The sequence below is a fragment of the Trachurus japonicus genome, chromosome 22 (assembly GCF_045865225.1).
Source record: "Trachurus japonicus isolate A0001 chromosome 22, Traja_1.0".
Classification (NCBI taxonomy): domain Eukaryota; kingdom Metazoa; phylum Chordata; class Actinopteri; order Carangiformes; family Carangidae; genus Trachurus; species Trachurus japonicus.
Window position 1 is genome coordinate 30,723,039 of NC_140928.1, and position 26,267 is coordinate 30,749,305.

General features: G+C 41.4%; 1 long non-coding RNA gene across 1 annotated transcript; it reads right to left on the reverse strand.

The window, feature by feature from the left end:
• Positions 1-14,187: 14,187 nt before the first annotated feature.
• LOC146964491 (uncharacterized) lies at positions 14,188-14,792 on the reverse strand. Its single transcript, XR_015034795.1, has 4 exons — positions 14,697-14,792; positions 14,547-14,608; positions 14,382-14,469; positions 14,188-14,291 (listed from the first exon to the last, which is right to left on the reverse strand). It is a non-coding gene; the product is annotated as an uncharacterized LOC146964491 (long non-coding RNA).
• Between the last annotated feature and the right edge of the window lie 11,475 nt (positions 14,793-26,267).

The following is a 26,267-nucleotide window of genomic DNA, read 5'->3' on the forward strand; positions in this document are numbered from 1 at the left end:
AACCAAAAATTGGAGGGGGGGACTTGCATAGTTCCTCTTTGATTAAACATTTGAAATCCCTAGTTTAATGTTACACTGCTCTCACATTTCCATTGAAGGTAGGCTACAGTTCCCCTCCCCAGACTTTTTTTTTTTTTCCCCCAAGCACAGACGCAGGCAAGGTGCGCGTGTACATCAGGGCGGAAGAGACCACATCAAAAAGGAGGGGAGTTGTGATTTTTGGAAAAAGGCAATGATGTCTTTTTGAGATGGACTATGACATTATTTGTAATACATTTCACTCAATATGACCACTGATCATACGTAGCTAGATGGTAAAATAATAAGTAAGGTAAAGTAAGTAAGAAAAAAAAAAAAAAAAGCCTAAAATAAAAAATATCCCTCAAATCTGAGGGGGCACTCCGCTTCTATTAACATGGTTTATCACCAATAAACACAGTCGATGAGGAGGTTAAGTGACTGAGCTGAGGCTGTTCATACGTCACCTTAGGCAGCAATATGTTTCTGTGTTTTTTGGCAAGACCAGAGACACAAGAGTCTGGTGACATTAGATCAGTTCACTGCTCCATCATTAACAGACTAAAGGAGCGATACTTGCCGTGAAAAGTCTCAGAGCACTCATACAATGACTCCCGTGAAATCAGGTGACTCTGTCAGAACAAAGAGTTGGTCTTTGCTGTGTTTGTAAAGTGACAAGCGCACAGCTGAAAACAACCAGATGCCAATGCTACAGCAGAACACAAACACAAACACACCATAACCTTCATTCCACCCTCAGAAAATAGGATTGTCAGTGAAAGGGTTAAATAGTTTTGTAATCTTCAGGTCAGGCTCAGAACCCCCCCCCCCCCCCGTTTAAGAACAACAGTTGTTGACTAAAATGTAATGTGTGCATGTACACATATGCACATTTTAGTTTTGCAAAAACTGTGCATTTTAGGATACAAATTTTACTGTACATTTTCCTTGTTCCTTGTGTTCCTTTTCCTTTTTTATAATAGTTGCCAGTTGTCAAGGACAAGTTTTGGCATTATAACAACCCTAATGCACTGCTTTTATTTTATGTTCTTTTATTTTTATTTATTTATTTATTTACATTAATAACACAAGACAGATTTTAGTTTTACATTCAATTAGTGACCTGTTGTACCGAACCCGTACCGAACTGAGGACTTGTGTGTACCGTTACATGCCTAGTTCCTTTTAATGTAATAAAACTTATTTTAAAAAGATTGAGATTAAAGTGTATTAACAGACTTTATGTTACATAATGTGAATTTAGTCTCAGGTTGTTAAATATCAGAACACGACCTTTTAGTCAGTTTATCATCACAGTTTATTAAATTAATATAAATGATGGTGTACTGTATAAATCGCTTAGAAATCATCTGCTCTCTGATTTTGTCATGAAATAAAAGTGGTGAAACAGGTGAGACCTGAGTCACAGCAGGTGCCACTCATACATTCACATTCATTTCTCTAATGGAGGTGAAGTGTTTGATTTGCCCCTGAGGTCTCGGTTCCCATTGGAAACCCTGTAGACGCAGCATTGGCCTGACAGCAGCCGTCGCCTGACGTCAGTCGCTCAGGTGATGGAGAGGTTCAGTCTCCTCACAGCTGGAGGTCAGATCAGCTGTAAGTGACTCAAGGATGTGATTATTTCTGCAGCCGCTCAGCCTTTTATAAACCTGGTCTCTCACCTGAAGCCTTCACTTCACCGGTCATGAGAAAAACAACCTGAAACTGTTCTTTGTCTTTGAAATGTTTAGAGTTTGATGTTTAGACAATGAAAGATGAAATAAATCCTCAACAACATGAACTTTCTACATAGGTCAAAACTTTACAGTTTTCCTCAAAAAAAGAAGAACCTAAGCTACCTAATCACACCTAATCACTTTGTTAGTTTTTTTGGGGGTGTGTGTACAAAATTCAGCCTCACTTAGCTATTGAGCTGCAAACATTTAGTCGTGATCTTTATTTGAATGAGAATGAATTAAAAATTCACCCACCATCAGCCAGTGATTAAAAAACTGAAGCACATCAAACCAGATATCAGACCACAGTAACTCTGTCTTGATCCCAGACCAGACTCCACTGGCACCTGATCAGGACTCTTATATCAGATTCCTGATACAAGAGGTTGTAAAGACAATGGAGAACTATGGTGGATAGCTTCTGGACCAGTTCCATGATGAAAAAAACCCAAACTGCTCCTGTAGTTTTGGTCTCAGGTGAATGCAGAACGTCTCTGCTTGAATCAGAGAGAGGAGATGCGAGGCCGCCCCTGGAGGGGAAATCGCCCTGCATCGCCTTGGCTGACAACACAACAACACAGAGATTAACTCTGTGAAAAGCCGTGGAAAACATCCCTCCCCAGCACCTCTCCATAGGCCATTAATCTGAGATGACACATGGAAGACGGGGCGCGAGGCGGAGGATGTGGGTGACGGCTGCGACTGAAAAAGAAAGAGGCGGTGACATTTATTTCCTGAGATATTGGCACTATCGTTGCCTCACTCGCTGTCGAGTTTGTTCAGAGCGTTCAGTAAATGAATAGGCGATGAATTGTGTTCCAGTCTATAAATGTTTCTATATGCGCCATGTTGAGGTTGTCATGGAGTGTGTGTTTTTTTTTTTTTTTTGGGGGGGGGGGTGCTTTTGAAGTAAGTAGGAGGGAGCTGCAGTGTGAGAGCTGTAGGACTGCACACACTGTGCAGCCTTGAGGCAACACACACATGCACGCACACACGGTCTGATTTAACTTCAGTGGAGTTTGACTGGGCGGTACAGAGAGTTTGTCAGTGATGATACATGGGAGAAGAAGGGACTTTATCACTTCTACTTAACAATGTGTGTGTGTCTGCATGTGTGCTGCCGGTTCACATGATGCAACTGGTTTCTTGGCTGTTTGCCTCCACATGTCTGACACTGACACCGGGTTACAACCCAGGTTATAATCAATGTAACAAAGTACAAGCTCAGATTGAGCTGCTCAGATTGAGCTGCTCAGCTGCTGCCACCTTGGCAGTGTCTATCTCTGCCTGTGGCGGAGGCAAGTGGCCATCAGGACGACCGGGAGATTTCCAAAATGCCAATAAGTTAGGCTCAAGGCGACCATTATGTGGGGCTGTGACATTCATGGCCAGCCCAAGAACCAAACATGTTCCAAAGAAAATCACCAAGATGTACCTCTACTACACAACACTCAAGTCCAACCAATATTTATACCAATTGGTGTCCATCTCATCAGAGATTACTTACTTACTGATTTTTGTTTAGCCTCCTATCTTGATCTAATTATTTTATACAGAACTTTCAGCACCACAAATATAAAATGACCAGCAATTTAATTTGTTTGTTCTTAACCTGTTGTCGCTCCAACGGCCCGCCCACGGGCCCCCGGGGGGGTTTTAAACAGGGAGGTGTCATAGAGGATGTCACCAGTCACTTGAAATAGTCATGCCACATATCGTTGGAAAGCTAAAACTCTTGTGATTAAAGATATGCCGACCATTCCTAAATATAATCATCACAGCAACACTCGAATCAGACTATAAACATGCTAACAAAGTTCGTAAAAAGCCGATATAACTCACGATTTGTGTCAGGGCAGGCTCAGGATCACAGGGTTTCCCCACAAACTTGGTGTCGTTACATTCAGAAAAGTCCAGTAAATCCAATCCAGTAAAGTATTTAGTCCAAAACACACGGTTGTACCGGTAGATGGGAACTGCCCATTGGTCCGACCTCCCATTGGTTCGACCTCCCGTTACTCCGACAAAATACCCACTGGTCCGACCTCCCATTGGTTCGACCTCCTGTTACTCCGACAAAATCAACCACAAGTCGGACCAATAGGAGGTCGAACCAATGGGTGGTCCCGTTAGTTCGAACTGTCATCGCTACTTTGTGACAAGCTCTTCCATTGATAGGAGCATGCAGCTCTCTCTCTCTCTCTCTCTCTCTCTCTCTCTCTACGCACATCACACACATACATGTCAGATCGCGCACAACCATCATAAATGCTGATCAAGATGTGTAAACTGATAATCAAAGCCCCCCCTCCCAGAGTACAGAGTAAAAGAAATACACTTTTTTTTCTCTCCCCCCCTCCGCTCGAGCACGGCTGAACCTGGCCGGCTTGAGCTCACTTCACGGGCGCGAGCCTGCTGCAGCCACCGCTGCTGCTGACAGCAGACTGAGAGAGAGAGAGAAAAAAAGTTAATTTGGCTTTGGTTAGGTTCAGGCAATGAAGAAAGGAGTTGGTTAAGTTTAGTAAAAACACCAGGTAGAGGCTAGACAGGCTGGAAGCATAATGAGCGTTATATGTTATTAATATGAAGTGCTTGTTTTGCAGTTAATTATGCACATGATCCGTTTGATCCCAGAAAGGAAAAAAGGATCAATGCGCAGCCTCCGTTTCCTTTCTGATTGCGTCCGTCTGTCTGTTCGGAGTGGGAGAGAGAGACAGAGAACCCAAACCACCTGTCTGTAATGTAAGTTTGATTTGATATGAGTGTCAAGGTTTAATTACGGACACTAATGAGCGCGCAGCAGTGCGTAAAAGTCGTGCGTAATGACAGCTCCTCGTTGGTGAAACACAATAAACTGCACCTTTTCTTCCACGTGTATTGACAGGTGGAGCCTATATGAATAATGATATAAATGCATAGTGAACGGTAAGAATGGAGAGTTTGACTAATAACTAGTCCAGTTCGATCTAATGAGGACCTCCCATTAGTTCGAACTCTCATTACTCCGATTGTCGGACCAATGGGAGTTCGAACCAATGGGAGGTCGAACTAATAGGAGGTCGGACTAATGGGAGGTCGGACCAGTGCCATGGACCCCCGGTAGATAGCCTCATCCCGCTGCTGCATCTTATGAAATTACGCATTGTATATCCAGTAAATCCGTTTATTTCTCCTCATAAGTCCGGCGTTTACATGAAAACAATGTTTATTTCACTTCACAAAATGGCGCTGCACTCTGACCTTTCGATTGACAGCTCACTCGACCAATCACAAGCTCCCTGTCCCCGGCTGCCGCCTGCAATAGCGAATGAGTGGCTGTGTCTGATGAGGAACATCCCCTCCGACAGCGCTGAATGGCTTCAGCCAATAGGAACCGATCCCGATGGCAACTGATGCATTGAATAGCCAATGAAATTCCGAAAAAAACGATGTGCTGCATTCACGGTTCCTGGGAAAAGGCAGCACCGCCATCTTCATGCGTAACAATGCACATGCTGCACTTTGGCGCATGTATTGTTTCTCAATGGCAATTTTAGGAAAACGCCTAGATATACACTTATAGTAAGGGCAACATATGAAAATCTGGGAACTAAATCCTTACCAAGAAATTTCTTCACAATTGTCTTTAGGAACATGCATAATATGATGTCTTAAAATGTTGAAATTCAACTCCCGTGGGAAACCCCCTAAAAAACTACTCAAAGTTGGGGTACCCGTAACTGGATTTTTGAACATTCCGAAATGTTAAATTTGGCCTTAAGTAACTTGTGAGGGGTCAAACTAGGGGTTTTTCATGATTCTGAGTTGATCGCAAACATTAGTTTTACACCCAAAACACTCCTTGGTGGAGAAAAAAACAACCACACCCACTTTTCTTGTTCATCGGAACCCCCACCACCACCAATAGAATGCATTACAGAGAAGCCATTCCTTAGCATTGCAGAGGTTGTGTCACTACTAAATACTCAATATAATAACTTATATTCTAGAGCCTTTTTTCTATAGGACATACACACCCTCCAGGATTTTGTGGTGTCACGATTGCAACTATTAATGCAAATTCAATCATGAATTATTTGGCCTTGCCACTGCAACTTTTCTGCAAATTCGCTATCATAGACCGCTGTGGCTAGCTGTGGTCAGCTGTGGCCACAGTGTTTCCATTACTTTTTTTTGCATGTCTTTTTATTACTAGTTATTGTTTTCATATAACATTAAGTTTTATGCGGATCGGGAGTGAGAGAGAAGGAAAGACATCAGGTGCACACCAGATGTCACATACCAGTAAAAACGGAAACATACACATAGCCTACACACACACTTCTCACTATTGGGTACATGTACATTAAAATGTTGCTTTCTTCTACTTTTTATTTATTGCCATGGTAAATCGGCCTAAGTATTGTTTAGTGGTAGTTGTAGTTGGTTAGCATTAAAAGTGAGGAATTTTGGAGTTAGCTAGTGCTAGACATGTTGAAGCCATTTACAACCTTCGACCATTGACAAACATACTATTTTTTACACCTGATATGTGTTATCTCCTTTTTCTTTTAAGAACTTGAAATATGTCATGTCATTACGTTGATAACATGCATAAGAAACTTAAAAATTGTGGTAACACTTTATTTGATGCCTATCTCTATAATGCATTATTATCATGCTTATAATGGGTTATAATAATAAAAGTTATAATGCAGTTATAGCACTGTATAACTACAGTTATAAACACTCATAAATGATCATAATGCTTTATAACAATAATCATAACACACTATAAAGCATTTCATTTTGACTTATAAGGTCAGGTATTAATATGTTATAACTATTAGGAACTCGCTGACAAAGCCCACATCGATAATGCATTAAAAATATAGTTATAATGCATTACAATTGGCTCATAGTCGTGTATAACTATCATAATAAATACTCATAAATTATCATAAGGCTTTATAACAATAAGCATAACACATTATAGAGCATTATAACTCTATTATAATACTTGACCTTAAGCCATTATAAAATGCTCTATGATGTGTTATGCTAATTGTTATAAAGCCTTATGATAATTTATGAGTATTTATAATGATGGTTATACACTTTTATAAGCCAATTATAACACATTATAACTATATTTATAATGTATTATCGACATGGGCATTGTCAGCGAGTTATAACGTATTATAATATCTGACCTTATAAGTCATCATAAAATGCTTTATAGTATGTTATGATGATAAGCCTTATGATATTTTATGAATGTTTATAATTACAGTTATACAATGCTATAACCACATTATAACTCATTATAAGTATAGTTATAATGCATTATAGAGATAGGCATCAAAGTCTTACAAAAATGGTTGTTAGTTGGCTAACAGTAAATAATATGGTTAGTTAGCCAACTCCTATGTACGACTGAATCTGATGACCATCTGACCATTTTATTTTCCTAAATGCTGGCTGACTGCCCCATTAGCTATCAAGCTAGGAAAACATGGTGTAGGCCTAATTGTCATCGCGATAATTTTTGCAGTTAGGTTTAGGCTATTATAATAAAGGTGATCTACTGTACTCAATAGAATACATTAGAGATCAGCTATTCCTGTGCATGACAGAGGTTTTCTTTAATGTCACAAAAAAGCATCTACTATTACTACTGAATACTTAATATAACTTATATTCTACCTTTTTACATTGTTGGACATTAATCTAGCACACACGTCAATGTCATGTCAAAAACCTGGGGGCCAGATCTGTCCTGCGATACACTTTTATATGGCCTTCAAGAAAAATATTATGTTAATAATGGCCCACCAATATAGCATTCACATTACTCACATTACAAATCCCATAATACACTACAACAGCTACCGTACAGTCATGACCAAGCAATAGGCCCAAGCTGGAATGAACAAGTTTGTGACACACTGCAACATCTATCTTTTTCCATTCTTCAAAAAGAGCCTGGATGCTCGATGGAGATTGATGCTCAGTGTGTGTGCAGATTAACATGATCATGTTTGCAATCAATGTAGCACCACTGTGTATTTTTTGTGCTTTTCCTATCTTCATTTCGAACAAACTTGTTTCAGTTGTTGCTGGTATGTGAAATCTGGTGCATGTCCACTGTATTTTCTCTCTCGCTGCTTGCTACCGGTCCGCATAATAAATTACATTTATAATTAAAGCCGCAAGCGGCGATGGCGGGCCCTCGCTCGCCCATGCCACCGCGGGGCCTGAGGCACGCCGGGAGTGAGGGAGTTATGAGCAGTTAATGGTTCATCCACTAGGGGGCAGTAATGGGATGCATGTAGGTGTGTTCAGGGTCAGTCCCTCATCACACATGTGAAGTTTCATGGAAATCGGACAATGTTGATGCAAAAAATGGCACTTCCTGTTTCCACTAGGGGGCGAATGAGTGAGATCGTCTATGAGCACATAGAAACGTTGAGGTCGTGACCCTGGACCTGTGTACCAATTTTCATGTTGATACGAGTTCAATAAAGCCATCCAATGGGCAAACGTATTGTCATGGCGAGGAATGTTAGCCACGCCCCCACAGGGACGCCATTACTCGTAGCTTCACAGTCTTCATAATGTAGCTTCACCAACTGGTTCTGCATGTTGTAGAAGTGGAATGAAGTTGATGGGGCAAAGTATGTACATTTTCAAATTTTAGTACACTTCCTGTTACCACCGGGGGGCGCTATGAGTTACGTAGGAAGTTAATATATCGGGACGTTCAGGGCGGAGCCAACATCATGTCCAGCAAGTTTGAAGTTGATTGGATGAAGTATGTGGGCGTGAGAGCCACACGTATGGACATGGCGAGAACGCCAAAGTCTGATGAGCGCTGGCAGCCACGCCCTTTGACCTACGGACTCACGGAGCACAACGTAAGCTCAGCTAGGTCTGGAGATGTGGTATACCTAATTTCAACTTGATCGGGCGAACGCTCTGGGAGGAGTTAAGTTTAGGCGGGAAAAATCAAAACCAAAATGGCCGACTTCCTGTTGGGTTGAGGTCATGAGGTCAAGAGGCTTTTTTGTATATCTGGGTATAATACATATGTGTACCGAATTTTGTGAGCATAGGACAAAGTTAGATAGCAAAATTCTCTATGGGCATTTTTGACTTTGTAGGGGGCGCTATTCCGCCATTCTGCGTCGACCATGTGCGACCACCCAAAAATATCGAATTTCGGATCAGGCCGGACGTCCGTGCAAAAGTATACGCATTTTCGCATTTGGGAAAGGGGCGAAATTGGGGCACGAAATGTCGGAAGAATAATAATAATAATAATAATAATAATAATAAACATTACAATTTCAATATAGCATTTTTCCCCCTGGGTCTTCCATACCACATGATTACTTCACTACTTGATTACTTTGGGGTCACTTGCACATTGGGGTCACTTGCACGTTGGGGCATGAACGAATTTCAATAGGGCTTTCGCTGGGCGACTTGCAGTCGCCGCTCGGGCCCTAATAACTTTTTAAATAAATTTAGCGACACCACAAAATCCTGGAGGGTGTGTATGTCCTATAGAAAAAAGGCTATAGAATATAAGTTATATTATATTGAGTATTTAGTAGTGACACAACCTCTGCAATGCTAAGGAATGGCTTCTCTGTAATGCATTCTATTGGTGGTGGTGATGGGGGTTCCGATGAACAAGAAAAGTGGGTGTGGTTGTTTTTTTCTCCACCAAGGAGTGTTTTGGGTGTAAAACTAATGTTTGCGATCAACTCAGAATCATGAAAAACCCCTAGTTTGACCCCTCACAAGTTACTTAAGGCCAAATTTAACATTACGGAATGTTCAAAAATCCAGTTACGGGTACCCCAACTTTGAGTAGTTTTTTAGGGGGTTTCCCACGGGAGTTGAATTTCAACATTTTAAGACATCATATTACGCATGTTCCTAAAGACAATTGTGAAGAAATTTCTTGGTAAGGATTTAGTTCCCAGATTGGTCAAATGTCTGCTAAAATGCCCTTACTATTAGAAAAATGTGTAATGTAATGTGTAAAATACTCATTTTTAGCAGGATTGTTATCAAATTTGAACTGGGGCCAGGTAAGGCTTCATGCTGTGGTCCCATTGTGTTTTCCAGCTAAAATTCTCAGCTACACTCATCTTCAGGCATCTGATTGCAACAAAAAAATTCAGGCGAGAATAAAAACATTCTAATTCAGTGTGTTCCAACTTAGATTACTCAATGATAATAGCACTTATAGTGATTATTTCAGTTTGGGGAAAAACTTCAAAGTGTTACCTTTCAAAAGAGACCAAGCCCATCCATATTCTCCAAACAGTTCAAGAACAGCATTCAATTTACTTTGGGTACGCCTTGGATAGGCGAATATTACAGAATTTATAGGAGTGAAAAGGGGTTAAATTAATGTAGAATGGCACAAAGCCTCATGGGAAATGTGTTTGCCTATCATTGTGAAAGTCATCATTAAATAGCTACAGCTAAAAATAGAATGACTCACGTTAATGTGGAAGCCAACTAGCAAATGTTATCAGTCCTACCCATGTGTTACGTTATTTATAAGTTATATTAATCTAACACCTGCTTATGACTCCTGACCTTCACTGTCACCACCAGTCCACAACCTGGTTCCTCCATAACACAGGACTAAATGACCTCTCGCACAGTGTGTTGGGTTGTGAACACTGTCACGCTGTCAGTGATTTATTTTTCTGCTGTCCTTGATCTGCTGAAGAGACTTCCTCTTTGTCTCGGCTCTGCTTGCCCCACTCCACCCCTTCTACCGGTCCCAGGTAAGGGTGGTATTATGCAAATTTGAATCCTAGTTACATCAGTCGAAGACAACTGAGTGAACAGCTCGTAAACAATGTGGCTATGTCGGATGTTCAGAGGACAGTGGCGCTCGGCATAAAATCTAGACAGAGCAGGTGCTGAACATAAGAGATTTGCTGCTGCTATTGACGAAGTACGTTTTAGTCCGGTCCTAACTTGGATTTTATGATTTATAGTTTTGTGAGAATCAGGATGGATAGGAAAGATGGAGGAGGACGGGATGAGGAGATATTCTTTGTAGTACTGGGGCGGTAGAAAAGAGCAAGAATGTATAGTGGATGTGTGGGCAGGCACTCGAGGATTTGTTGTATGGAAAGACTTTAGCTTAAAGACCGGGTAAACCAAATTCAGTATTTTTCTTCTTCTCATATTACCGTATTGACCCGAATATAAGACGACCCTGAATATAAGACGACCCCCTTTTTTCAAGACCTGTCTTTGGAAAAATACCTTTTTCAGACAAAATCAAAGAAAAAAATTAATCTTTTTAAAATCATGTATCTGTGAAATAACGTTCTGGTAGATTGTAGCGCCCACTGATCTCTCTGAATGTGTGTAGGTGTGTGTCCATCTCTCTTGCGCTCTGTTTACACAAAAAGGCACACGCATCAATTGTGGTGTTTTATTTTGAAAATTGTTTTGATTTTGAAAGTTGAGCGGATTCTCTCGTGTTTCTTTGCTTGACCTGCCCGGCTTGACGCCATCGCTCGCAGCTCGCGCACAAAATAGACCAGACACCGAAACGATTGCTGCAGGACATCTGGTGTGAACGACACAGTCGTTTAACATGAGCCCCGAAAGGAAACTGGCTCAGCTTCTCGGCACTTCGCAGCTATTCGGCGCCTCCGCGTCCGGTGTGTCCCTGTCCCCGGCGAGCCGTAGCCGCTGTGATATGACGACCCCGCCCCCGGAGGAACTGTGAAGGAGTCAGCTGTGATTAAAATGACCTAAACCGAGTCGAGTTGAGCTGTAACTGTGTGGCAGCGCTCTGCTGTGTGGCAAAGGGGCAACACACACGCGCGATCATCCTCTCAGATGCAGCTGCATCTCTGCAGGTCACTGGTGTGTGTGAGTGTGAGAGGAAGAAAAGCCCTGACTTGCTTGGACAGACGTTGTTTGATGTCACCCGCTGATTTGCATATTTAAATATCTAGACCCCGAATATAAGACGACCCGTCTTTTTCAGACTTTTTTTGACGGAAAAAATATCGTCTTATATTCGGGTCAATACGGTAATTAGGCCTTAAATGTGTCCCTCAAAACATGTAAAAAATATTTTTCCCATTCATCATTTCCTTGAGGAGCTAGGCCTCAGAGACTGTTCTGTGTGCAGGTTTAGAATGGGCGGGCTTACTTACATAAACCCGCCCCCCTGCTCTGCTCTACGTATAAATACATTCAGCCAACTGACTTCAGAGGTTTTCCGTCCCATTTGCTCTTCAGTCTAGCTGAAACACTTGAAACAGCCAGCTAACTAAACGTAGCTCATGTTCACACACACAGGGGAGACCACTACTGTCTTGTTCCTTCATACAATGAGTTTCCAGTGCTAACGTTAACGTATTCACACCGTGATAAGCAGCCGTCACAGCGGGGAGAGAGGCTGACTCCCCCGGTCACACACCCCTCACAACGTTACACACTACACACAGCAGCAGCTACAACACCGTCTTTTGACCAGAGTCTCCCTCACTGTCCGACCAAACAGCCTCCACTCACGCACACAACCAGACACACGGGAGACCAGACCAGCCATACTGTACAATCACGGACAGAAAACACCGTTAAAAAAAAAAAAAAAAAACTCCTCCGTGGTCTCAGACCACCACACGTCCGAGCGGACACACAGCTGATCAAACCATTTCTTACCTTCACTCTGGTGTCTAAAACAGGCAGCAGCAGCAAAAGTCATCCAGTTAATAATCCACCGATATTATTCCCGTTTTGATCGTTACTCGCGGTCTGCCCGTTTCCTCCGTTTGCATTGTGTGAAAGAAAAAAAAAAGTTTTTAGTCGCAGTAGCAGCCGTAGCCTCCCGGCTCCACCGTGTTGTTTCCCCCGGTCTGTTTCTGATCCCGGCTCCACCGTGTTGTTTCCCCCGGTCTCCTCCCACCGGGACACGGCTGCTGCTCAGCTCAGACGCCGTGTGTCACGGCGCCGGGCGGTCTGGACCGGGTCTGGACTCGCTACCAGGTCCAGAGATAATTCACTGTCTCTGCTACTGCTTCTCCTGTCAGGACAGCTAAAGCTAAAGCTAAGCTAAAGCTAAGCTAACGTTAGCTAAAAACTTTATTTATTTTTTTCACACAATGCAAATGGATGCAACACGCTGACCGGTAACGAGATGTAAACAGAGCAGCATGTTGGATTATAACCTGTTGCAGCTGGATGACTGCTGCTGCTGGGACTGTTTTAGACACCAAGAGTGAAGGTAAGAAATATTTCCTGAAGGTTTATCAGCTGTGTCGGTGCTGAGGACTGGGGTGTGTGGTGGAGTGTGTTTGAGGTCACGTTTAGGTTGTGTATCAGAGACGGCCAGTGAAGTCCAGCTCTGCTGCCATGGGGCGTGGTTTCTTTGCCTGCAGCACGACCATATCGCGACACGCCCCCACCGTCCAGAACCAGAGAAAACTGCTCATTTATTGACAACTTTGATGCAGAATTTTATATACTTAACGACTTTTTTAGTCCTCCAAATTTGACAGAGTGGTTAATAATATATTTTCCTGTGGTATTATAACACATACTTATTCTTGGTTTACCCGGTCTTTAAATGATGGTGGTAAAACCAGAACAGAGATTTGTTGGGACCTCAACATCCACATGTTTCAAACAAAGGACCATAAAAACCAGCTGAGGACAAAGGATGCGCGCCAGCAGCGAACATACGTTAAATCACATCCAGGTGTGATTCCACCCAGACGTTCAAACACTGGCCTCCCATTGGCCAGTACCTTTTTTTTTTTTTTGCTTCATTGTATGCGTTTGTGACCAACCCCACTGTGAGGGTCTCTATATAAACCCACAAACAAATTTATCCCCAGGTACAAGGAGAGCCAGAGACGTGCATTCAAATCCAAATTCTATTTATTGTGCAACTGAAGCAACTGATGATGATTGACCTGATAATGGAAGGAGGGAAGAACAACGATTAGCTTGAAAAATTATCTTTAATGTTACAAAGTTAATAAATATTTAAAAGCTACAAATAGCTGAGTTATTTTGATTAATTTGTTACAACAAATAAAATCAAGCAGGGGTATACTGCAAATATACACTACCTGCTAATAAAAAGATGTCAGACAGGGTACTCACCACAGGGAGATACTATCGCAAGACCCAGTAGCAACCACCACGTGCACACCGTGATCACAGCAAATCACTGCAACGGACACTGCAACAATTTAAGTAAATCTAAACTACTTTTGGGTGCCAACCACTCTTCAAACCAATCACACTGCATGCAAAGAAGGGTGCATATACCACGGATACTCCCCGCAGATCCTCCCTCTGCCTGACAAACAAACAAAAGAAAATACAAAGTTAATGCTCGGTTGGTTCACAATTATACAGTCAGGGACAGTAAAGGACAGTAGACAGATTAAGATGAGCTGTTTGCAGTCATAGCAATGGGAAACTCTCAGCAAACTTCAACCAAGCCGCATGGCACATCGGCCCAGGCAAAGCAGCAGTCTGGCACTAAATCTGAAACAAAGCAAAACAGCCATTAAATTGACTGACAAATATACCTCAGAGGGGATAACCCTCCTACATTACCATGTCAGTTGAGGTTACCTTTTCAGTCTGGGGCCCTGTCAGACACTGGTACTGGTGGAGCTGACTGGCTCTATACTGTGACTCGGGGAAAAGGCTGACTCATGTCCTAAAGAATTAAATGGATACATCACTAATAATTTCTGTATTCTGATGAAATTAAACACTGGGTAATCAGCAGCCTACCTTCCCAGCATGGGTCTACAGCACATTCAACTGGATCAAGAGGACACGGCTGCACCACGATTCTGTGTGGGGATACTAGTCAAAATTCCCCAGAACACAAAATAAAATGTGCAATCAAATAATCTTTTCTATCTGCGCAGTTCTCTTTACCTGCACAGACAAGACAGTCCCACCACACATCTACCAGGCCTCAGACAAAGAGGCACTAATGGCTCACACCTGTCCTTATGAGAGGGGAGCTTTCTCTACAGCCCTGCCTACAAGGGGCAGTGCTCCTAATGCCAGCCCTCACCCTCATGAACAGTAGGAGTGTGTGTAGGTGTGGTCTGTCTCTGGTGCCTTCCCTCACACATAACATACTTATCCAAGCACGTAACATAGCATATGTTAACATTATGCATTATACAGAGAGATATAGGTGGACACAACAGACAGGGGGATAATATAAAAGGAAACAAAGACAATAATGTAAAGGAAACAAAAATGACAATAACAATACAAATAATGACATTACAAATAAAAATTAAATAAATAAATAAATACAAATAAACATTGCCAGATTTGGAAGAATCCATTTACCTAGTAAAAAGTTCTTAAGGAGGGGCTATGTTGAATCTTTCAAAAATACAGTTCGTTTTCCTAGCTTTTTTATTTTTAATGTCTTTTATTGTAGTTGCATAATGGAGAATTTCTTGTGTGAAATGATCCAGGCTGGGTTTTGATTCTGTCCATTTTTTTTTGTGGATATGAAATTTGGCCATAAGTACTACCAGTTGTATAAAGAATGTTGTGTCTTTGTCCAACTTGTTGTTTTCAAAAAAAATAAAAATGTCCTTTTCTTGTAGAGTGATGACTTGTCCGGTTGTTCTTCTTATGAAGTGTTGAATGTCAGTCCAGAATGTTTTAGAGTGCATGCATTTATAGAAAAGGTGCTGTATTGTTTCGATTTCTTGTCCACAGAAAACACAAAAAAAATCCATATCAATTTTGAATCTTTCCAGAGTCTTTTTTGCTGGATAAAAATTATGCATTATTTTGAAAGACACTTCTTTTACTTTGTTACCAATACAAAACCTTTCACCCACCAACCAAGCTTTATTCCAGTTTATGTTATCATAAAAAGAGTTCCAGTAGAACTGTCCTGCTGGCAAAGTTATAGTTTGTAAGCAATTTCTGATAAATTTATTGGAGCATTGTTTCTTTGAAATATCTATCGTATCAATGAAGATGGTACTGTTAACTAAGACCTCGCTGGAGACTGCTGAGCCTCTGAGGAGGTGCAGTATGCCCCTTGGTATAGCATCAAAAATAATAGCATATTCTCTTGGTGATACTGGTAACTGGAACTTAGAGAGAAATTCATCATAACGCAGCAAGTGTCCTTCATTATTAAGAAGTTGACTTACTAAAATAATACCATGGTCAAACCATTTTTGATAAAACAGAGACTTGTTTTTGTACAAAATACTCTCATTGTTCCAGATATACAGGTTGGTTGGTGAAAAGTTATGTTTGTATATCAGTTTCCAGGCAAGTAGAGCTTGTTTGTGAAAGTTAGATAGTTTGATAGGTAACTTTTCAATCTTATAATTGCATTTCAGTAAGAATTTGATTCCACCAACATCATTAAATACATGTTTAGGGAAGGTGTTCCAGATGTTGTCATACTCTTTGATCATATTTAATAACCATTTCACTTTAAAGGTATTGTTCAATGTTTCAAAACTCAGCACCTCCATTCCTCCTCTACTCTTGGGGTTACACATAATTCCTCTCTTTAAATAGTGGCACTTATTTTTCCAAATAAAGTTAAACAAGATTTTATCAAGGTTTTTACAGACTGCAGGAGGCATTGCTAAAGCTAAGGACACATAGACTGACCTTGATATACCTTCAGCCTTAGAGAGAAGAACTCTCCCATTAAGTGTGAGGTCCCTCATCAGCCACATATTGAACCTTTTGCTTACTTGTTGCGTTATTGCACCATAATTAAGATTACATCGATTATTTACATTTTTATCAATCACAACTCCCAGATAAGTAAGTGAGTTTTTAACAGGAATGTTGTCAAGTTCTAACAAATCACAGTTTTTGATTGGAAATAACACAGATTTATTTAAGTTCATCTTCAGGCCCGATACAGCTGAGAATTCTTCGATACATCTAATAGATTTACCTATCTCTTGTCTGTTTTTTATAAATATTGCTGTATCATCGGCCAGTTGAGATAACTTAAATTCTCTGTCTGCAACTCGAACACCTCAAAATGGACATTTTTTTATATGCACTGCCATAACCTGAGCAATTAACAAAAACAAAAGAGCACTCAGTGGACAGCCTTGTCTAATACCCCGCCTAATATCAAATCGAGGGGTTGTTCCATTTGGTAATTTCACTGAGCTGTTACATCCTTTATATAAAGTTCGGACCACTTTCAGGAACCTTTCACCAAATCCAAAAAAATGAGTAACCTTGATCATAAATAGGTGATTTATAGTATCAAATGCTTTGTAAAAGTTGATGAACAAAATGAGGTTATCATCCAGTACATAATCATTATAGTCAATCATATCCAATATTAAACGTATGTTATTGGTTATGTTTCTTCCAGGCATAAAATCAGATTGTTCTTCATCGATAATTTCATTTAGTCCTAACTTTAATCTTTTGGCGAAAATCGAAGCAAAAATTTTAGCATCATTGTTTAATAAACTGATTGGTCTCCAATTTTCAATGTTAAAGCAGAAGTAAGTGGTCCGGTCGTTTTCGCTAATGCTGCGTTCCAGGCAGGCTTTTGAAATCGTAAATTACAGTCACAACTTACGACTTTGTAGCGTTTCAGGCAACCCACTCGTGTTTTTCCGACCTGTTTTACCGGTGAAAGTCACTATAACGGCCACTCGTAACTTCCGACCGGTGAACTCGTACCAGATCGAACTGGTACCACTTCACGGTCGGAAAAATACGAGTTTCCTTGAACGCACCATAACAGTCCTCGTCGCTACGTCACCACATTCACGGCGTTCCTTGGCTGCACACACAGCCCTGCATGCCGTTCTCTCTCCTCATTGGATAAAAACTGTAGGATACGATAAATGTTTTCTCTTCGGCTCAGAGCAGAGCAGAGTGACTGACAGACCCGTGTTTCAGTCCAAACACTCTATGTAAGTGATTGCTGTCGGAAGATATAACTATTTAAGACTTATATTAACACAAATATATCACTTACTTCTGCTTTAAGTTTATCTTTTTGTGGTTTTGGAATTAATTTTATAAGACCTTGTTTCAAGGTTGGAGGTAGCTCCTCTTTGTCGAGAGCTTCCTCAAATACTGCTACTAAAAAAGGAGCTAATGTTTTGTTGAAATCTTTATAAAATTCGCCTATTAGTCCATCATTACCTGGAGATTTGTTATCTTTTAAACCATTAATGCAATTTTGTACATCTATTATATTGATTTTTTGATCACATATTGATTTGAAATTATCACTTATTTTTTTAGTCTCTGGTTCTATTCCTTTCAGAAACACATCCATAACATTTTCATCCAACTGATCTGCCCCATACAGTTCCTCATAGAAATTGGCCACAAAGAGTGAGATTTGCTTTTCATCATCACATATTAAATCATTAATTTTAAGTTTACTCAATGAAGATTGCTCAAAGTTTCTTTTTTCTAAATTAAAAAAGTATTTAGTGCATTTCTCACCTTGCTCTAGCCATTTCCTTCGAGACCTGACAAAGGCACCTCTGGCCTTATCTTCGTATATTTTGTCAAGTTCTGCTTGTGCAGTTGCCAGTTCTTTCGTCTCTTCTTCAGACAGATTTAGTTTACCTGATAAACTCATAATTTTATCAATAATTTGAAATTATTTTCCTTTATTCATTTTAGAGATTTTTTTACTTAGTAATATAGCCAGGTTCCTTATTTCAAATTTCATTATCTCCCAGCATTACCCAAAATTTTTTAAAACCTTTGCTTGTTTCCAATATTTATCTATGACTTTCTGGGCTTTTTAAAAAAAAATTCTTTGTTGTGTATCAGAGTTTTGTTTAGTTTCCAGTATTCACTATTAAATAGATGTCTCCTTGTCTCCATATTAATTCTAATTGTTACACTTTTGTGATCTGTAAGAACTGTAGGTTCTATTGTAATTGAATCCACTTTATCCTCAACATCTGAAGAAATTAACCAGAAGTCTATTCGTGATTGAAGAGACCCATCTTTATTACTCCATGTATATACTCGTTTGTCTGAATTCCTATGTCTCCAGACATCAATCAAACTTATCCTGTTGCAAACATTTTCTAATTCATTTATTTGTTTTTCTCTGGGAGGCCATCTATCCATGTCATCATTCATCACTGTATTAAAGTCCCCCCCCCCCACAAAACTTTAGCTGAAGGAAAAGTTGTTAGCAGCTGAGCAATCTTATACCCCTTTCCCACTGGCTAAAAAACCCGTTTAAACCCGCTAACAATCGGCTTTTGGTGGCAGTGGGAAAGGCGCAAACGACTCGGCAAGCGACGCGGGTTAAAATCGCCTTTAATCGGCTCGGCTCCGAACGGCTTGCAGTGGGAACGCCAGACCCGCGTCAACCCGCTAATTTACGTGATGACACTGAACGTTACGTGGCGCTACGTCATCGCGCCGGTAGCGTCTCATATCACGTACCAAAACAAAGCTCTGCTCTCATCCGAGACTGGGATCAAAAGATCAGAGAAAACTGACCAAAAACGATAGAAAAAAAGAAAAGAAGCGACAGTCTGTTTAACTGACGTGTTGTGCCGCGGACGTCCGTCATCCGGCCGCAGCAGACTCTCTGTCCTCCGCGGTTCAGGTGCTCCAGGTCAGCCAGCCAGAGAGTCTGCCTCGGCGGACGGACACTCCGCGGCGGGCGGCTGTGGCATGACTGTGTGTGTCTCTTGCACCGCGGATGAGAGCGGGGCGACTGGTTTATGCTCTGTCTGATCCCTCAGCGGGGGGTCAGACTCGGCTCATTTTGGTCAATGGGAAAGGGGCCAAATGCCGATTGTTAGCGGGTCGACCCGCGTTTAAAAAACCCGCGTCGACCCGCTAATTTTAGTGGGAAAACGGCTTTATTTTCCAGTGTTGAGAACAAAGTTGTATTCAGTTTCTTATTGTTGAAAGCATAAATATTTACAAGAATGAATTGAAAGTGGTCAAGTTCTGTTAAAAGAATTATCCACCTTCCATTGGTATATGCAAAATGATTAATTGCATGGCCTTTGAATTTTTTCCCCTTTGTTCTTTTGTGTTCTTTCTGTCAATGCCAGGGGTATCAAAGATCAATTGAAGAGAAAATGTCTTTTTTTATATTGCCAGAATAAAGGGGCAGACTTTTATTTTGTTCAAGAAACTCATGCTGTACAAACAGATATGTTATATTGGAGAAGTCAATGGGGTAAAGATATATGGTTTTCCAACGGTAGCAATAGATCAGCAGGGGTAGCTATTTTGCATTGGCCAGTACCTGGTTTAAGTGCCACGGCGACGCGCAGCTCCAGGCTTTTTCCCAGGTAACAAAGTGCTGCAAGGAGCTCCTTCTTGACGCGACCGAGTTACTAAAGAGGGCGCACCAAACGTTTGGACTCAATACCTAGGCCGCAGTTCTGAGCTTGCTGGACAAGTAAACTGCCTCAAGTTTCATCTGAAACACCTGGATCCTGTGGAGACAGCCGCGCAGCCGGCGCTCTCTCCCTCCCACATCTGCCGCAGAAGTGAAGATCGCCTTTCTTTACGCGCCAACGCTGGACTCTGCCGTCATCAGAGTTAACTCAGCTGGCCCTCCTTTCTGCCACCCTTCCAGAGGACGACCAGTTTTATCCCGCTGTGGGACGCTACAGCAGCCCCAGGCCATCAGGTCGACGGACCTCATCAGCACTGGGAAGCACCTTCAGTAAGAGAGCTTTTGTCTGGGCAGCGACTAGAATTAAGCGTGATTTTATTAGGACCTCCGCGTCCGGTTATGTTGATTGTGATTTTGCTGTATGTTTACTAGTTGTATTAACTAGAGTGGTCGATCGATGTTTACTAGTTATATTAACTAGGTCTTAGTCACGCGCTGAACGCAATTCTCCGTATCTGCGTCAGAAGACCAGTGAAGATATCAGAGCGTCAGCTCTTTTAGGGTGCTTTCACACCTGTTTGGTGCGCACCCTAGTACGCTTCCGAATGTTGAAAAGATACATTGTTTCATTTTCAGTTAGTGCGGTTGCTTTTGTGACGCCTACAAATGTGTATGGTCACAAATTGTGAATTTATTATGTTTTATGTGTTGTTTGTATGAAAGAGATGAGCTAAGTTGATGAGTTTTCTGAGAAGAGTGTCAGAGTGTAGGTCGCTAATTCCACCACAAGAGGGAGTATCCCCGTGTGTGAGCGCTTGTGGTACGCTGCGTCAGCCTGACTTCCTCAGACAGCTACCAGCCTGCCATGGAAAACGCACGGAATGACTTCTGTCTCTTCTTTACCTGTAAAACAGGTTAGTAAAGTGTGTTAAACACAGTTAAACGGGTATAAGGAGTGTAAAAAACCTGTCGAATGTATGAATGATGGTTTGAATGTAGAAATTGTGAGGTAAACAGTGAGAAGCGTACAAGAAAAGTAGTTTTGCTCCACTCATATAAAACAACAACACAAAATGGCGGTCCGACGATGTTTTCGCTAGCTTTGTTTTGGCTCCTGGACATTTATTTTCATTTTGTTTCGTGAGTGACGGTATATTTGAATTGTAATAAGAACCGAAGTGTGTTACGAGTTCTGAAAATGTGAATTTATGTGTTTTTGAGTCAGTGTTAATGCGAATTAGTGAGTCAGGTTAATATACGCGTTGCTAGTATTCTTGTGTGCGTGTGTATTTGTGTTTTGAATTTGCAGTATTGTAGTAGAGTCTAAAAAAGAGACATTCCAAGTGTTAAAAGCACAAGTAGAACACATGATTCTTGTAGTTAAAACAGTGGAAAAGTAACTTGAGTACACAAATGTCTTTTGTTTTATCCTGTGTTGGGAAAAATATTGAGTTTATTGATTTATGGAACATGTATAGTGAATGTAATAATTCAGTGAATAACTGAGAATGCAAAAGAAAGAAATAGTAATATTCTGTTGAATAAAAGACAGCTACCAGCCTGCCATGGAAAACGCACGGAATGACTTCTGTCTCTTCTTTACCTGTAAAACAGGGCAAATTATCTTCTGAGACCAGGTGACTCATCGTGAGGCCTGTAACACTTTCACACCAGCTTTTTGTCACTCGGGACCAAACACCGCACCAGAACGTTAGAACGTCATGTCTCCATGACAACTCGTTGAAATCAGGAAGCGCTGCCGGTGAAACTGACAAAAAACAAACAAAACTTCAACTTGTCACGATGGACAACGAAGTACGCCGGGTTTTGATAGCCCTAGTAATTTGTTTTTACGTGGTGTCAGTGTATCATTCATACCAACAACTGGCTTTTCAAGAGGAAGCGCGGCTGCGGCTGGAGAACAACACAATGTTGCACTGGACACGCCGGTTGAAGTCATCTGCCCAATACCGGAGGCAGAGGCGCAGATTCATGCTCAACTTGTTCAACAACCGTGATATCAGGCACAACAGACAACAACGACCTGCGAGGTAATTGATGCCCCCCCCCCCCCCTCCACCACCTATAAACTATGTTATAAACTATTAACTGTTTTCTTGCCTGTACCATCCACATCTATCCATCCTCTGTTGCTCACCTTGAGCCAGCTTTCTCCTGGTTTTTCCCGTTAAAGGGTTAGCCCTGCAAGGACCTTTTGAATCATTGTAACATTATTGTTATTGTTAGGCTATTATTATTATTATGGTTATTGTTGTTATTATTACTATCATTACATTATTATTATATTATTGATCAGCATCTTGGCTACAATCATGCTATAGCAAAATGGTTTCGGAAGGTTATGTATTTATATGGGACTGTTGAAATATAACTTCTCTCCCATGTAAAATCATTAAAAAGTTATGACTTTAACAGCACGAGGACTCAACATGTCTTTAACAGAGTGAAAGGATGGAATTTAAAACCGTCTGTGAGGGTTAATAATCTTCAGTTCTCAACACAATGTAACAACGCATAAATGTTCATTCTGTTACACAGGAACATATGGACCTTCCCACGCAGCAATACTTGGTGGAACAACATCAGCACCACTTGGACGGATGAAGAATGGCGCAAGCTAGGGATGCACATGATTAACCGTTTAACCGTTAACCGATAACAAGAACTTTGACCGATTAATACTATCGGTTATTTATTTATTTAATAGCTCCTTATGTCGTCAACTCATGGGGGCGTGTCGACACATGCAGAGTTCACGTGCCTTCAGTCATATTTCGCAGCAAAAAGTTACACAGGAGGACTGACAGTATGTGCAGCAGCCCCCATGAAGGAAGATCAGACAATAAATGTAACCTACACGGACATAGTGCATCACCTGTAACAACGGCGCTGGAAAAAAAAAAAAGAGGACGTCGCTGCTCTCCAGCCTGTTCACCTGCAGCTCCACAGAGCAGCTGTCAGAGGAGCTCTGCTGCTCCTTCAGCCTGGTGTTTGGCTGCACTTTAAAAACAGTTCTACATTGGACGATCTAACCTCCAGAGCGCGATCAGCTGAGACAGAGCGCACTGATCAGCTGTCGCGGCGCACGTGTGTATTTAACGGCAAAAAAAAAAAAAAAAAAAAAATGTATCCAAAAAAAATTTTTTTTTTTTTTTCTTTTTTGGCCGTGCGCCGCAAGATTCTTAATCTTATCGGTTAACGGTTAATAATCGGTTAACGAGCGTCGGTTATCGGTCAGAAAAAAAATTCAAAATGTGCATCCCTAGCGCAAGCACTTAAGAATGAGACGGGACACCTTCAATCTGCTGTGTGACTCTCTTCGACCCTGGCTGACCCGTCAGAACACTAAATACAGACAGGCAGTACCTGTAGAGGCTCGTGTGGCAATTTGCCTCTGGAGGTTAGCCACAAACCTCGAGTATCGATCTATAGCAGAGTTGTTTGGTGTTGGTCTATCAACTTGCTGTATGATCACCCAGGAGGTTGTCACTGCTATGAATGTTGTGTTGAAGCCACAGTACATCAGGCATCCCTCTGAAGCAGAGTTCAGACAAATAATACAAGGTTTCAGAGACAGATGGCGATTCCCTCAGGTAGTTGGTTGCATCGATGGCTCCCATATCAAGATCAAAGCGCCACATGACAACTCATCTGATTATTTCAATCGAAAGGGAGACTACTCAATAATTTTACAGGGCGTGGTGGACCACAAAATGAGGTTTTGGGACATCAACGTTGGCCGACCAGGAAAACTGCATGATGCCCGTGTTTTCGCCCTGTCATCACTTTATCAACATTGCAGTGCAGGCACCCTTTTACCTCCCTGGACTGAAGAATTTGAAGGTGTTGATGTGCCTCCTTTCCTCTTGGGTGATTCAGCCTATCCTCTGTCAACCTGGCTCATGAAACCCTACCCAGAGGGACCAGGGGTAACACCAGAGCAGCTCAACTACAATCACAGATTGAGCCAAGCTCGGATGACAGTTGAACGTGCGTTTGGGTGTCTCAAAGCGCGCTGGCGTTGCCTTCAAAAATTAAATGAAACCCACATTACTTTCATGAGCCGCATAGTGTCTGCTTGCTGTGTGTTGCACAATTTTTGTGAGGTGCATAAGGAGGCATTTCTGGAGGTAGATTGTGAAAGAGCTGGGGAGGTCCAGGGTGAAGGGCAACATCAGCAGGGGCAACAGGGGCTTGCAACAACAAAATAACATCAGAGATGCACTTTGCAGTTACTTCTGTACATTGTGAATTAACCTCACAAGCCAGTGTGACCTTCCCAAAAGGTTACCCAAAAGCATGCATTATGTAAATAGTTATTTGAGTATCTGTAAATAATAATAATAATAATAATAGCATCCCTACCTTGTGTGATTAAAAAAAGATGGACACGTGTGTATTCACACTAGCACTGTATATTTTAACAAACTGTGACATCTCACATTGCTTGCCACATCTGAACATATGTGAATAAACTTTTACAACAATGTTTATACTGTAGTAATTTCTTGAAAGTGCAATAATGTGGGGACAAGAGGCAGTACAAAATAAATTGCATTTGGTAAAAACAAAATACAATATGTGTTCAAATGAGGTAGCCCTCTGGAGGTAGCCCTCTGGTGAACACAAAATCTGCATAGAATATTCTCCCCAACAAAAGAAAAATAGAGCGTAAATGTAAACATTTCTGTCTCTAGTGACAGCAATTTGAACAATTTGTGCATTCATTAGTGTTGCTTGGCACATCTGAACATGTGCATATAAACCTTTTCAATAATATTTAGTCATCTCTTGAAAGTGCAATAACGTGGGGCTAAGAAGCAGTGCAAAATTTACAAAATACAATATTTGTTCAAAATGAGGTAACTCTGTTGAACACAAACTATGCATACAATATTCTCCTCACATTTAGCCCAAGAACAGAAAAAATTGAACATATTAAACAGTAAACATTTCTGTCTTACAAAAAATAGACAGCAATTTGAACAACACTAATAAATGCGTGTATTTGGCGTTGATGGCTCAGTATGAGAATGAGCTGACAAACCTGTGCGCAAAGGTTGGCTTGATGAAGAAAGAGCAATGGGCATGAAGCTGGACAAAGACACCGAAACAGAACATCTGCGGGTGGAGGCTGAGGGAAATTTGTTAGTACAGCTTGTCTATTAAAGCTGAAAGGGTATCTCCCTTTCAGCTTCAATGGACAAGCTGTACTAACAAATATTTCACATAAAAAACCCTACAAGTTGCAGTAGTCTGTCTGACTATTAAGTTCCTGAAGAAGTGAGGAAGTGCTGGGAAATTCATTTTGTGTTTGTTGCTGGTGGGGAGGATTCATCTGCAGCTGAGTAGTAGGGCGTAGTGGAGGGTTAATTGGCAGCTGGACAGGAAAATAAGATTAAGATAAGGTTATTGTCCCATAATGAAAATTCTTCTTGGGCACATAATGCAATACAGCTGCATCAACACTTCAGTACACACACCCATACATACAATCATCACAGACAGTAGACATTAGACAATGTCGTATACAGAAGAACAAATACAACTAGAAAATTTCCTCTCGGGAAATTTTGAATGGGCCACGGGAGCTACTGCAGGTTGTGCCATCTCTGTCAACATGGGAATCAAACCCACGATCTTAAGGTCAAGACAGAGCTGATCAGACAGACACATGATCATCTTTCTAAAAGCACTGATATGGAGGAGCTGTAACCACATTAGGTTAACTGTGTGTGTGTGTGTGTGTGTGTGTGTGTGTGTGTGTGTGTGTGTGGTGTGGTGTGTGTGTGTGTGTGTGTGTGTGTGTGTGTGTGTGTGTGTGTGTGTGTGTGTGTGTGTGTGTGTGTGTGTGTGTGTGTGTGTGTGTGTGTGTGTGTGACTGTAATCACATGAAGCTGGCTCTAGAGTCTGTGTGTGTGTGTGTGACTGACTTGACACATAGTTAGTTAGTAGCTGCATCCTGTGTCAGTCTGATTTAGCTGTGTCTGTGTTTATAAACATTTAAACGAGCGCCAGGTGGATTGTTTATGAAGTTAACGAGCTCTGGCCTGAGGATCAAAGAGGTTACCACAGCGATAGGGGCCCCCGCAGGCTGAGACAGACAGAAA